The sequence below is a fragment of the Myxine glutinosa genome, chromosome 8 (assembly GCF_964187855.1).
Source record: "Myxine glutinosa chromosome 8, kmMyxGlut1.1, whole genome shotgun sequence".
In the NCBI taxonomy this organism is placed as follows: domain Eukaryota; kingdom Metazoa; phylum Chordata; class Myxini; order Myxiniformes; family Myxinidae; genus Myxine; species Myxine glutinosa.
In genome coordinates this window covers 73,269,125-73,283,931 of record NC_136268.1, presented here as the reverse complement: position 1 = coordinate 73,283,931, position 14,807 = coordinate 73,269,125, and positions in this window count along the sequence as shown.

Below are 14,807 nucleotides of genomic sequence, written 5' to 3'. Positions count from 1 at the left end.
TAGATAAATCAAAAAAGAACCTCGTCATCTTTGATGATTGTGTTAATGAGAGAAACCAAACAGTAATGGATAGCTACTATACAAGAGGGAGACATTCTTCTTGTAATTGTATATATCTTAGTCAATCATATTTTCAACTCCCTCGACGCTCAATAAGAAACAATGCCAATACTTTTATTTTATTTAAGTTAAATTCAATAGATGTAAATAATTTTTGGAGAGATAATTGCTCTACGTTATGTAGTAAAAAAGAATTTGAAAATTATATGAAACACACGATTGGAAAATATAAATATATTGTTGTGAAACAAGATGAGATACTAAATGATATTTTTCAATAAATAAATACAGAAAATGAATACCGAAGAAAGAGAAAGAAAGTTTAAGGAACATCAACAATTAGTTTCAAAAGTTGTTAAACAACAGGAAGAGATAAAGAAGAAACGGAGACAGAAACTAACTGGTGAAGAAGCCTTTGAAAGAAAACAAGAGAAATTCTTTAAACCACTTTTGAAAACTCAACACTCACCTACAGTTCCCACGGTAGAATTTACTCCGAAAAAACTTCAAATGCTCAAAGATTTTAGTCAGATAACAAAACAAGAACTTGGTGAATTAGAATATGATGACGAGGGATTATTTCGGAAACTTGAGGAGGTAAATCAACCCCCTAATTATGTTGTGGAAGCTCTTCAAAACAATGAATATTCGGCGGGTTCAAAAACCAGAGCAGGTCTCATTCCAACAGAAGAACCAGCAGTGTTTCATCTTGTGGAAGAAAAGGTATTGATATTTAATGATGAATTGATGTTCTTGAGTTCTACTCAACCAAATGTTAAATTAACTCCAAGATTAATGTTTCTTCTAACAAACCCCGGATTCAGCGGTTCAAAATATTTTGAGGAACCACTTGATATGGAAAGAGAGGAAGATAGGGTATATATTGAGTTGCTAAATGCACTTGATTATGGAGTTTCTGTTGCTGGTAAAAGTAAGAAGAATGAGAAGGAGAAACATATTATTGATGCTTTAAGTAAGCTTGGTTCGGGTGTTAGTTTTCTTCCAAATGACCCATCACAATTAGTTAATAGGCTATTATTGTTGTTAGGTAGTAAGAAGGCTGGAAACAACAATTGTTTTAATGAATCCTCAGCCATTTTAGATCAGTTGATGAACATGAAAATAATTAATAAATGTCAATACAAAGATATTTTATTAGATATTAAATAAGATGAGAAGCACAATTCTTAGTTTTAATTTCACAACGAGCGATTACACAGCTTCATTCCCTTACCCACTACAACTTGACCCCCTTACCTCATATGAGGCATCTTTGTTGTCAATGGAAACTTACAATACCTTGTTTAATATCACAGAGAAAAACAACAAGTTTAGTTATAATCCAGGAAGTGGATATAAAACTATAACCGTTTCACCTGGAGCTTACGAGATTTCTCAAATATCTTCAGAAGTCTCTCGCCTCATGAAAGAAAAAGGTGATGAACCAAAAAATATTGTAATAGATATTCAAAAACACACTTCAAAATCAACTATTAAACTTAAAAATAATTATAAAGTTGATTTCACGATTGAAAATTCGTTTAGAGAGCTATTGGGTTTCTCTTCAAAAAAGATTGAAAATAACGGGACGTTTTACAGTGATAATGTTATCCAAATATCCTCTGGTATAAATTCAGTATTAATTCATTGTGATTTGATTGATGGTGCTTATAACGATGGAATAAGAACAAATACAATATTTTCATTCAGTGCATACTCAACCCCGATTGGTTATAAATTTAATATGGAACCAAAAAATCTTGTCTATTTACCTGTGTCAGGAAAAACCATATACAGAGTAAGTTTTAGGATAACCGACCAAGATAATCGTATGATATCCTTTAATGATGAAATTATATCCATCAGAATTCACCTACGTGAAGTTTTTCAATAAATAAATAATGGTTATTGTGAGAAAACACGAGTTGGGAAAATATAAAATAATTACAGGGGAGGGCATGTTCCTTTCACCAGACTATACAAGGTATGTGGGTAGAGGATACTATAAACCTAAGAGACAACGAGGTGTAGGTCATCAATTTCGAAATAAAGGAGATGGGATAATTGATACTCTAATGGGTATTGGTTCAACCATCCTTAAACATAAAGACCTAATTGATTCAACTGCTTCTGCCGTGGGCTCCGTTGCGGGTGCTATAAAGAGTATAAAAGATGCTCAAAAGGAGTCTCATAAATTACAAGCAATCAAAGAAATAAAAAAAGGTAAAACTCAACTATCTTCACAAGAACGACAAAAAATCATTAAAATACTTGGGTCAGGGTTTCAACAATTTTAATGCTATATAAATACAAGTATGGAAGCGATTGATAGTATCTATGATTTGGATGATACGATTATCATTTCAAACTCCACTAAAAAGGAAGACTATTTTAAGGTAAATGCTATAACAGGAACAGACTGGAATTCAAACGGAACAAAAAGTTTTGAAATAAATAATCAACAAACTTACTTGAATATAGCTGATAGTTTCTTGCTGTGTAAATTTAAATTCACTAAGGCTGCGAATAATACTAATGCTACACTCGTAAATGATTTCTTCTGGAAAATGTTTGACAGTGTCCGCCTGTATATTGGAACACAAGAGGTTGAAGCGGTTGATTATGTCTCTGCTACATCTGAAATGATGAAATTTACACTATATTCGTTTAGTGATAGAATGGGTAAGGGAGCTGTTGAAGGTTTTATTCCTGATATGTCAACGGGTACAAACGCAGACCCTGGTTATAGTCAAAGGAAGTCAATGTATAATGATGAAACAAAAGCAGTGAATAGTTTTACCGTAGCAGTACCTCTTAAAGGTATATTTGGATTTTGCGATTATGATAAAGTTTTGTATGGTCTTAAAATTAGATTTCAACTACAAAGGAATGATAATGTAAATAGGTTGCTTTTTGGGGATGAAAATGCTTTTGGAGACAACAATAAATTTGTTATTAATGATTTGTGTTGGTATATCAGTGAATATACTCCTAATCTTAAAACGGAAGAGATGTTAAATAGAAGACTTAACTCAAAGAAACCGCTAAATGTATCATACCTTAAAAGAAGATGTCAACACGTTAAACTGGAACACACTACCTACACTTGGAATTTGGGTGTTCTTCAAGGAAAGCCACGATACCTCTGGCTCATTTTAAAAAAACCAGATGGAGAGGACGGTACTAATAAGAATAATGCGCTGAGTGATAATGCTAAGGTGAAACAACTTCGGGTTTCTCTTGATGGCACATTTTATCCGCGAGATAGATTGGAAATTGATTGGGAAAAAAATGATTATGCGGAAGCCTACAAGTCCTACCAAAAGGTGTGTGAAAGTAATGGTAATAATGATCCTATTTTGGATATGGTTGCGTTTCAAAAACTTTATACAATCTACGCAATTGACCTGAGTTCTCAAAAGGAAACTATAAAGTCTAATCGAGTGGATACTTCTCTATACATTGAAAGAGGGGAGAGTGAAGAGGTTAATGCATATTGTTTGCTTTTGGAGGAAACAGAATTACAGATTAATACAGATAATGGTGTTATGATTAATATCACATAGGTTTTTTCTCATAAATAAATGGTTGGGGTATATGTTAATCAAATCAATCTTAATAAATTAACATCTTGTATTCAAAATCAAAAGCCTTGTATTATTAATGTTAATACAATTCAAAGAAAAGGAGCTGTAAGAATTGATGTTTTACTCACACACACACAAGTAAAAACACTAAATGATGTTGGATCACTTAAAATTAAAATGACGAAACCTATGTTAAAGAAATATTCAATAGACGAGTCAAGAGGAGGATTTCTCCCGTTTCTAATTCCTTTATTTGCTGGTTTAAGTGCGGCGGGAGCATTGACTGGTGGTATTTCAGCAGCGGTAAAAACTGCTAACGAAAGGAAGGCACAACTAAAAGCTCAAAAAGAATTGGAAAGACATAACAAGGAGTTGGAGAAACAAATTAGTGGAAGTGGTGTAATTGTAGATTTTGCTCAAAAACTTGAAAGTCTACCTGATAAAGCTAGATTGTTGGTTGGAGATATGCTTTCCTCTATCGCTCAAGCGGGTGTTAAACTAACTAAACGGGGTAATGGATTGTATCTTTCTCATAAATAAATGGATAAATGGTTTAAACAATTTGGAAAGAATACAACGTCAAATATAGAACTAGCTAAGTATTGTAAAACACTAAAAATTGATAATGTGGTTATTTGTATGAGAGATGAATTAATACATATAATTAAGAATACAAAGAATATTATTATGAATTTAGACACACAGAATGGTTCTCATTGGGTTTGTATTCATAATAGTCAGGATAAATATTATTTTGATAGTTATGGTATGCCACCACCTGTTGAAGTAATACAATTCTTACAGAATGGTGTTTATCAAACATTTCAAGTTCAAGAAATTAATTCTAAATGTTGTGGTCAATTATGTTTATATGTATTATTTCAACTCAACAATAATGAAAATTTTTATGATATCATTTTTAATCTAATATAAATGACTTATGTTGGAAAAGATGGTTCTATCTTTGGAAAATCCTCTCAGGATATTGATTTATCAAATTATTATACAAAGGCACAGGCTGAACGACAAAAATATAGTGTAAGTAAAAATATTAATATGAAGAATACTTATAAATTAATCAATTATCCAAACCCTACAGATGCGAATGACTTAATTAGATTAAGTGATTTATCACAATATATATATTTAAAGAAAACAGCACGTTTTGTGAAACAAGTAAAATTTACAACCACAACACCTGGTTATACTGACCATACACCTTTCCTCATTGAATTTAACTACCTGCTTACAATTGAATTTTATAAAGAAGGACATTTAGTTAATATGCGAATTAATAAATGGGGGTATGATATGCCTGATTTAGGGTATAATTGGTCTTTTTCAATAAACATAGAAGACCTACATGATTTAAATCAGTCTCGTAAAGAAGAATATTATCCACTTGGTGAGGATAAGGATTTATGTGGAAGTACAATTAGTAAACAACAAATACGTGATTTTAAGAAAAGAAAAATATATGATAGTATAGCGATGGTTCGCATGACAAAGAAGGAAGGTAATGAGATAAGGATAGAAAGCCGAGGAATACAAACCGATTTGGTAGTGGGAAGATGGGGTGGTATTACCTGTCATAATATTAATCTCACATATATTTCTGATACATAAATGGCAGGAAGAAGACTACAAGAGAATTATAATTTTTGTATTCAAGGATACCTACAAGAAAAGGGTGCTCGGTATTACATACCTTATGATTTGGAGCATATACATGGGAATTTTGTCATTAAAAACTGGCCTTATACTGATATTGTTAAACCCACAAATAGAGACTTGTTTAAAATATTAAATAAAAATGAACTTCTCAAAGTTATGAAATATAAAACTCTTTTAGAAATCGTCAACAAATCTTATTGGTATCCTATTATGAGAAAAATAATTATAGATACAAGAATATCTCAAAATCCAGATGAGTATATGTATAATATTCTTTGGGGTTCAAACTCAAGGGTAGCAAGGGATGAGGAAGGAGTTGAAGAAGAGAAGGAGGAAAGAGAGAAAAAGGAGAAGGAGGAAAGGGAGAGGGAGGAGAAGGAGGAGAGGGAGAAAAAGGAGGAGAAGGAGGAGAGGGAGAAAAAGGAGAAGCAGGAAAGGGAGAAAAGGGAGAAGGAGGAAAGGGAGAAAAGGGAGAAAAAGGAGAAGGAGGAGAGGGAGAAAATGGAGGAGGAGGAGAGGGAGCAAAGAGAGAGGGAGGAAAAATATAAAAAGATGGAAATCAGTGAGATTCATAAAAGATTGAGTGTATTAAAGCAAATAAATCAATCTCAACGCACCGAAGAGGAAATTAAAGAATTAACAACTCTTATGAAGATAATGGTTTCAAAAATAAGAACGTCAATGTCTTCAATTTCAGGGAGGAGATTTAAACGAGAAAGTGGTGAAGAAGAAGAAGAAGAAGAAGGAAAAGATTATGTGATTGATGATGTTGGTGTCATTGACTTTAGTTAGTTTTTATTTGTAAATAAATGGAGGAGAGAGTGAAGGCATTCCTTAGGATTCTTTATGTTTTAAAAATAAAGATTGAAATGTATATGTTGAAAACCAAAAAGGTTTTGATACTCTGTCGGAATTTTTCTGATAAATAAATATGAGTTATTGTCTCAAATGTAAAAAGAAAACTAAATCTAAAAATATCTCTTATGTTAAAGCTAAAAATAATAGAGTTTATCAAAAAGGAATATGTCAAGTATGTGGCTCTAAAAAGTGCCAATTCATCTCTCCTAAAAGAGGAGGAGACATACAAAAGTTTCTGTCAGGAAGTAAATTTACAACAACTGGAATTCCAGGGGAATTACACCTTCCAGGGTATTCTTTCTGTGGTCCAGGAACAAACTTGGATAAAAGATTAGATGAGGCTGACAATCCTAAACCTTGGTCTAAACCTACAAATAGGGTTGACGAAGTGTGTATGAAGCATGATATTGCTTATGGGAAAACCACTACGTTGACTGAAAAACATAAAGCCGACAGCGAAATGTTGTATAATTTGTCTTTGATACAAAATCCAACGTTGAGAGAGAAAGTTGATAGGTTTATTGTGAGAAATTTGATAAATGCTAAATTGAAACTTGGTCTTGGTTATTCCTCAAAAAACTATTAGGCTCTAATGATGTCATCAAGACTGAGGAGCTTTTGGCTGAAGAATTACACAAACCTATAATCACAAAGTTTAAAAGAAGGAAGGTTTATTCTAAATACACCGACCACATATGGTCCGCTGATTTAATTGAATTGAATAATGACAGGGGATACAGGTATGCTTTAACCGTTATTGATTTGAGGAGTAGATTTGCCTGGGTTGTCCCTTTAAAAAAAAAAAGGGGTGATACTTTAATGTTAGCCTTTAAGCTAATATTTGATCGGGATAAAAGGAAACCAAAGAAGTTATGGACTGATGAGGGAACAGAGTTCTATAACAAAATATTCATGAAATTTCTTAAGGGGAAGGGTATTAAATTATACAGCACCTTTAATGAAGGAAAGGCAGTTGTTATTGAGCGTTTTAATCGTACTTTAAAAGAGAAATTATATAAAAAATTCACACAACTCGGTTCTCAAAAATGGGTGTATTTAATTCAGGATATTGTAGATAATTACAATAATACAGTTCATTCATCAACACAATCAAAACCATCAGAAACATTTACAAAATTAGAATATGAAAAGGAGATTAATTTGAGAAAGCCCAAGTTTAAAGTTGGTGATATTGTAAGAATATACAAATGGAAAAGTCATTTTGAGAAAGGTTATACACAAAAATGGACTCGTGAATTATTTAAAATCATTGATGTAATGGATACAGTCCCTTGGACCTACAAATTATATGATTTAAATGGAGAAGAAATCTTGGGTTCATTTTACTCACAAGAATTACAAAAAACACAAGTAAGCAGATAATACCCTTGAAAATAATAAATAAATAAATAAAATGTAATGGGGATACGTTTTTAAATCTGTGAACCCCAAACACAGAATCCCACAACTTTTTAGTTGGGGCTTAACTTTTGTGTGTGTATAATGGGGATACGTTTTTAAATCTGTGAACCCCAAACACAGAATCCCACAACTTTTTAGTTGGGGCTTAACTTTTGTGTGTGTATAATGGGGATACGTTTTTAAATCTGTGAACCCCAAACACAGAATCCCACAACTTTTTAGTTGGGGCTTAACTTTTGTGTGTGTATAATGGGGATACGTTTTTAAATCTGTGAACCCCAAACACAGAATCCCACAACTTTTTAGTTGGGGCTTAACTTTTGTGTGTGTATAATGGGGATACGTTTTTAAATCTGTGAACCCCAAACACAGAATCCCACAACTTTTTAGTTGGGGCTTAACTTTTGTGTGTGTATAATGGGGATACGTTTTTAAATCTGTGAACCCCAAACACAGAATCCCACAACTTTTTAGTTGGGGCTTAACTTTTGTGTGTGTGTGTATGTGCGAGTGAGTCATAATAATATACAAACCCTAACCCAACCCAAGCCCTAACCCAACCCCATCCCTAACCCAAACCCATCCCTAACCCAACCCATCCCTAACCCAACCCCATCCCTAACCCAACCCCATCCCTAACCCAACCCCATCCCTAACCCAACCCCATCCCTAACCCAACCCCATCCCTAACCCAACCCCAACCCTAACCCAACCCCATCCCTAACCCAACCCCATCCCTAACCCAACCCATCCCTAACCCTCACATTCAAAATCCCAACCCTAACCCAATCCCATCCCTAACCCAACCCCAACCCTAACCCTCACATTCAAAATCCCAACCCTAACCCAACCCATCCCTAACCCAACCCCATCCCTAACCCAACCCCATCCCTAACCCAACCCCATCCCTAACCCAACCCCAACCCTAACCCTCACATTCAAAATCCCAACCCTAACCCAACCCCATCCCTAACCCTCACATTCAAAATCCCACCCAAACCCTAACATAATCTTTCTTTTCTTCTTTTTTAAATACGTATTTCTTTTTTTTTTTTTCCTCTTCCTCCAATTCTGTCTTTCAAGGCTTTTAAGTTTGAAGAAGTAGAAATGGGAAGAAAGAATTTTCCAGCATTTTCTTCCTCGAACTTTCTTGATATTGCTTAAATCAAGCGTCATTAAATAAAGAACATTGTTCATTGCTTTAGAATCCAAAGAGTCTCCAAGAGGAACCCCACAGGTAGAGTCTCCAAAATAAAACCAACTTTCCAAGTTCCCAAGGTATAACCACATTCCTGTTGAGCCTCCAAGATAGGTATCACATTCCGAGTCATTAAAACAAAACCCCCATTCCGAGTCTCCAAAAATATAACCATCTTTCCAAGTCCCCAAGGTAAAACCACAATTTTCAGAAATATTGGGGGTTTCCGTGATAAGTCTCACATAGTATAACTGCGGACCATCAGGGAAAACTTCCCTTTCCCAATTTTTTAGGGTTTCTATGATGTGTCTCACATAGTATAACTGCGGACCATCAGGGAGAACTCTCCTTGCCCAATTTTTTAGGGTTTCTATGATGTGTCTCACATAGTATAACTGCGGACCATCAGGGAGAACTCTCCTTGCCCAATTTTTTAGGGTTTCTATGATGTGTCTCACATAGTATAACTGCGGACCATCAGGGAGAACTCTCCTTGCCCAATTTTTTAGGGTTTCTATGATGTGTCTCACATAGTATAACTGCGGACCATCAGGGAGAACTCTCCTTTCCCAATTTTCAGAAATTTGTGGGTCTCCAATGTATGACTTGTATTCTGGCTCATCAAGGTAGAACTTGTTCAGTGGGTTTTGTTTTGATAACTCACAACAAGTATCATCATGGTAAAACTCTTTTTCAGGATTTTGTGGATCTCCAAGGTATAACTCTTTGGCTGGGTCATCAAGGTAGAACTCGTTCTGGGGGTCTTGGTTGTTCAAAATGTCTTCAAACAAAAAAATAACTTCATCCCAAGTTGTGTTAAAAGCAGAATTTTCATTTCGTATCTCAGATACAATTTCCTGTGAAAGAAAATAACAATGTATTAATTTAATACAATATTTTTTATTTGTATAAATCAAGCTCTATGAATATTAAAATAAACTTTGTTAACTCTTACACGAGTCTCATCTTAAAAAAAAAAAAAAAAAAAAAAAAAAAAAATTAAATAAATAAATAAATAAATAAACAAACTTACCTCCATTGATAAGAGGTTCGAGTCCAGTTCATCAATCTGAAGGTTGAGTTCTACACAGGTAGTAGGACTCCATGGAATAGCAAAGTTATCCCATTCCATTTCGGCATAGTAGTCCATTCTCAAGTGAAGCAGAAAGCGTGTTTGAAAAAGCCTGTGTGGTCGGTGCCTTTTATAAGGACTGGGTGTGTCTTCCTGTGGAAATTCCCTGGGCGTGTCTTAACTGGAAATGATGTGATGGAAATTCCCTGAAAATGATGTAATGTATTACCTGGAAATGATACAATGCTGAAGAGTTTATAAAGTGGGTGGGACTTAGCAAAAGTGGGAGGAGCTTAGCAAAAGTGGGCGGGGCTTAGTAAAAAGTGGGCGTGGCTTAACAAAAAGTGGGCGGAGCTTAGTAAAAAATGGGCGTGGTTTACCAAAAAGTGGGCGGAGCTTACCAAAAAATGGTATGTGGCACTGGAGGCGCTCAAACAAGAACATTGAGGGAGGTTTACCATTTTATCTTAGCTCAGTTAAAATATCTTAATAAAGAACCAAACTCAAACATATTTTTTGTTAATATATTAGATGGTGAAGAGAGTTGTAGGAGAATTAAATTATTTCCCACGCATAAACAAATATTTGTAGGGTCGTTGTTTGAGTGGGTTATATTCACCAGATGATATTAAGAGTAAAAGGTTAAAAGGTCCATGAGGTCAGAAGGATCACAGGTGTTTAAGTGGTCTAATGAATAAGGATAACATGTCAAAAGGTTAGAAGGTTCGTAAAGAACAGGGTGAGAGAAATATAGGTGTTTAGGGGCAATGAGGGAGGGAAAGAATTAATATGGAAGTGAATGGGTCAATGTTTGAGTGGGTCAAAGATTAATCTGCCAGATGATATGTAGAAGAAGGATGATAGGTCTATAAGAGAAAACAAATATTTGTAGTGTTTAAGTGGTCTAATGAACAACATTAAGGATAGGTACTACAGACAAAAGGTTCATAAAGATGAGGGTGGGAGAAATAGAGGTGTTTATGATTTTTGAAAAAGACAAGGGGGTAAATGACATTAGATAGGGATTTCCCATGTTAAACGGAGGTGTCCCAGAAGCAACATTATTACACTACTCATCTGGCCATAAAAACATTGCCTCAAACAGGGAACCATGATTGTCATGGGGCCCGCAAGGCTAACCCCCGCTTTAGCGGGGAAAAATGGCCTTAAAACGATCATTCATTCATCCTTTTTGCATAAGTAGATAAATTTATTAAGAATTAGGTCTCATAGCCTTATTCACAGGGCAGTCAAAATCAATATTCACCGTCAACAGTCGTGCTACGTGGCTGCTTAAAACCAATTTAATTCTGCTAACATATTTTCCATGGATGGTGTCATGATGCTTGTACGGTGATTGGTTTTAAAAAGTAAAATATAATAAAACGCCAAGGTTAATCGCTCACAAGGAGGTGTAAATTGTAATGCTCCTGAGCCATATTACGGAGAAAGCTCTATTTCTATCATACAGCAGCTGTTCACACAAAGTGTGTGCACGCATTATAAATCTCAACGCTGATAGAGTTGCAGCAATAAAAGTGATGCTAAAACTTGCTCTGAAAATTAATTTTACCTCATAAGTGTAAAAGTAATGCATATGTAATGGACTGCTAAAATAATTAAACAATAATCTGAGATTATTACCCCGTGTCAGACACAACTTCGTTCTAAAATAATGCCATTTCCGCATGGGTATACTCTAGCGTCTAGCCGATACATACAGTCGAGGATAAAAATATTGGCACCCTTAAATTTTTTTAAATAATGCACCAATTCTTCCAGAAAATTGTTGAAATTTAAAAAATATTTTGGTATCCACTTATGTATACACAAAGAATTAAGTTAAGCACCCCCCCCCCCCCGTTTTTTTACAACCTCGCACATTACAAGTTTGTTGTCGTCAAAACAGTGTAATATACCCATGATATTGCTATATTTTCTGGAGAAGTGATATTATGGTCACATAAAAACATAACAATCATGCCGTTTTCAATATTTTATTCTGAATAATTTAAGGTGAAATTTTTTGGGAATTTTAGGCATATTTTCACCTCAATTTAAGTATGGAGCTAGAGGTCCATCACGGACAGTGTGGATGACGTTTATGTTTTCTAACGTACAGTCATTGTTCTGAGAAGACCTCTAGCGATCTTTGCGTCAATAACGTGTGTAGGACCCACGTGATCGGATCACTGACTCAACCCTACGTCTCATAGACCCTGTAAGCCGTCGTATGCGTTGCTGTGGCAGGTTGTTCCATTCCCGATGTAATGCACGTTCCAATTCATCCAGATTGGCTATTGGAGGGACCATCTTCGCAATTTGTCGTCCCAACATGTCCCAAACGTGCTCGAGGGGGTTCAGGTCAGGACTGTACGCAGGCCAGGGGATGGTTGTCACAGCACCTTGCTCCAGCAAGGCTCGGACACGTCTCGCACGGTGAGGCCTGGCGTTGTCATCCATGAAGATGGGTCTGCTGGCGAGGGTGTGGTCATCGAAGTGCGGGATTACGGTGGTATTCAGGATTTCCTCGGCATATCGCTCTCCGTTGAGGTTACCTCGCACAGTTATCAGGTCCAAGGTGCTGTGACAACCATCCCCTGGCCTGCGTACAGTCCTGACCTGAACCCCCTCGAGCACGTTTGGGACATGTTGGGACGACAAATTGCGAAGATGGTCCCTCCAATAGCCAATCTGGATGAATTGGAACGTGCATTACATCGGGAATGGAACAACCTGCCACAGCAACGCATACGACGGCTTACAGGGTCTATGAGACGTAGGGTTGAGTCAGTGATCCGATCACGTGGGTCCTACACACGTTATTGACGCAAAGATCGCTAGAGGTCTTCTCAGAACAATGACTGTACGTTAGAAAACATAAACGTCATCCACACTGTCCGTGATGGACCTATAGCTCCATACTTAAATTGAGGTGAAAATATGCCTAAAATTCCCAAAAAATTTCACCTTAAATTATTCAGAATAAAATATTGAAAACGGCATGATTGTTATGTTTTTATGTGACCATAATATCACTTCTCCAGAAAATATAGCAATATCATGGGTATATTACACTGTTTTGACGACAACAAACTTGTAATGTGCGAGGTTGTAAAAAAACGGGGGGGGGGGGGGTGCTTAACTTAATTCTTTGTGTATATTTCTTTGGTTTGCAGTGGAACAACACAAAAAGCTGAAAAAAACGACTGAATCTTAGCTTATTTCATACAGAAATCCTAAAATGGCCCAGACAATATTATTGGTACCTTTTACAAGTTGTGAGAAATAATTCGACTTCAAGCAAGTGATTCTCCTTTTCTTTGGAATTGAACTAACCTATGGTAAGTTGCAGGTGCCTACAAAATAAAAATCACTCATTCAACGAGTCTTAATAGAGAAACGGAGTCATTCTGCTGTTTTGTGTCACTGAAAATGGGGGAAAATGCAATGAGCATTGAGAAAAGAAAGAAAACCAGAGAATTGTCTGAGGAGGTCGGACACAAGATTGTAGGCAAGCATGAACAATCTCAAGGCTATCAGTCAAGGAGAATCTCAATGCTACAGGTCCATTGCCAGAGACCGTGATGTTCCTGTGTCCACCGTACGCAATCCTATCAGGAAGTTTAATTTAAGCCCATGGCACTGTAGCCAACCTCCCTGAACGTGGCCGCAAGAGAAAACTTGTTCGAAGATTGACCGGAGGATTGTTCGAATGGTGGAGAAAGCACCTCAATCAACTGCCAAACAGATTCAAGCTGACCTTTAGACACAATGTATGACAGTTTCAACTCGCACCATCTATCACCAACTCAATGAAAGGGGGTTCTATGGTAGGAGACCCAGGAGGACCCCACTGCTGAGAAAGCCCGACTGGAGTTTTCCAAAATACACCTGAACAAGCCAAAATCCTTCTGGGAGAATGTCCTGTGGACAGATGAGACCAAATTAGAGCTTTATGGTAAAGCACATCATCTCTATGTTTACAGAAAACAAAATGAAACTTTCAAAAAAGAAGAACACCTTCCCTACAGTCAAACATGGAGGAGGTTCAGTGATGTTTTGGGGTTGCCGTGCTACCTCTGGCACAGAGTACCTTGAATGTGTGCATGACATCATGAAATCAGGAGAATACCAAGGCATTTTGGAGCACAATGTTCAACCCACTGCCGCACGTGAAAAAGCTGAATGCCTCAACTCTGTGTTTGCCTCTAAATCTTGTGTCCCAAACCCATCCCTCTCTGTACCCACCGTACCCAGTCGCTCCTGGACTCCGTGTCCTTTCCTCCTGACAAGGCGGAAAAGTTTCTGTCAACCCTCGACTCTGATTCTGCAACTGGACCTGACGGCATCAGCCCACGGGTCCTAAAATCCTGTTCTTCCGCTCTTTCACTCCCTCTCTATGTTCTCTTCACCCTCTCTTTTGCTCAAGGTCAACTGCCATCTGCTTGGAAATCAGCCATCATCACCGCTTTGCACAAAAAAGGTGCAAAAACAGATCCTAGCAACTACAGAGCAATCAGCCTTCTCCCAATTATCAGCAAAGTCATGGAATCCATCATTGCTTCGGATATGAAATCTTTCCTCTTCTCCAATGGCTTGATCTCTGATCATCAATTGGGTTTCAGACCAGGTCACTCTACTCTGGACATGCTGCTTCTGCTGTCTCAACAATGGATGGAGGTCCTCAATGCCAAACAGGAAATTAGAGCCGTCTCCCTCGACATATCACGTGCCTCCGATACGGTCTGGCACCCCGCTCTGCTCACCAAACTCTCCTCCTTTGATATCCATGGAAATCTCCACGCATGGCTGGTGGACTTCCTCTCGTCGTAGTCAACGTGTGGCCCTGAATGGGTTTCTCTCATCTCCTCTTCCTGTTCAGGCTGGAGTTCCCCAAGGCAGTGTTCTGGGCCCTGTGCTTTTTCTGGTCTTC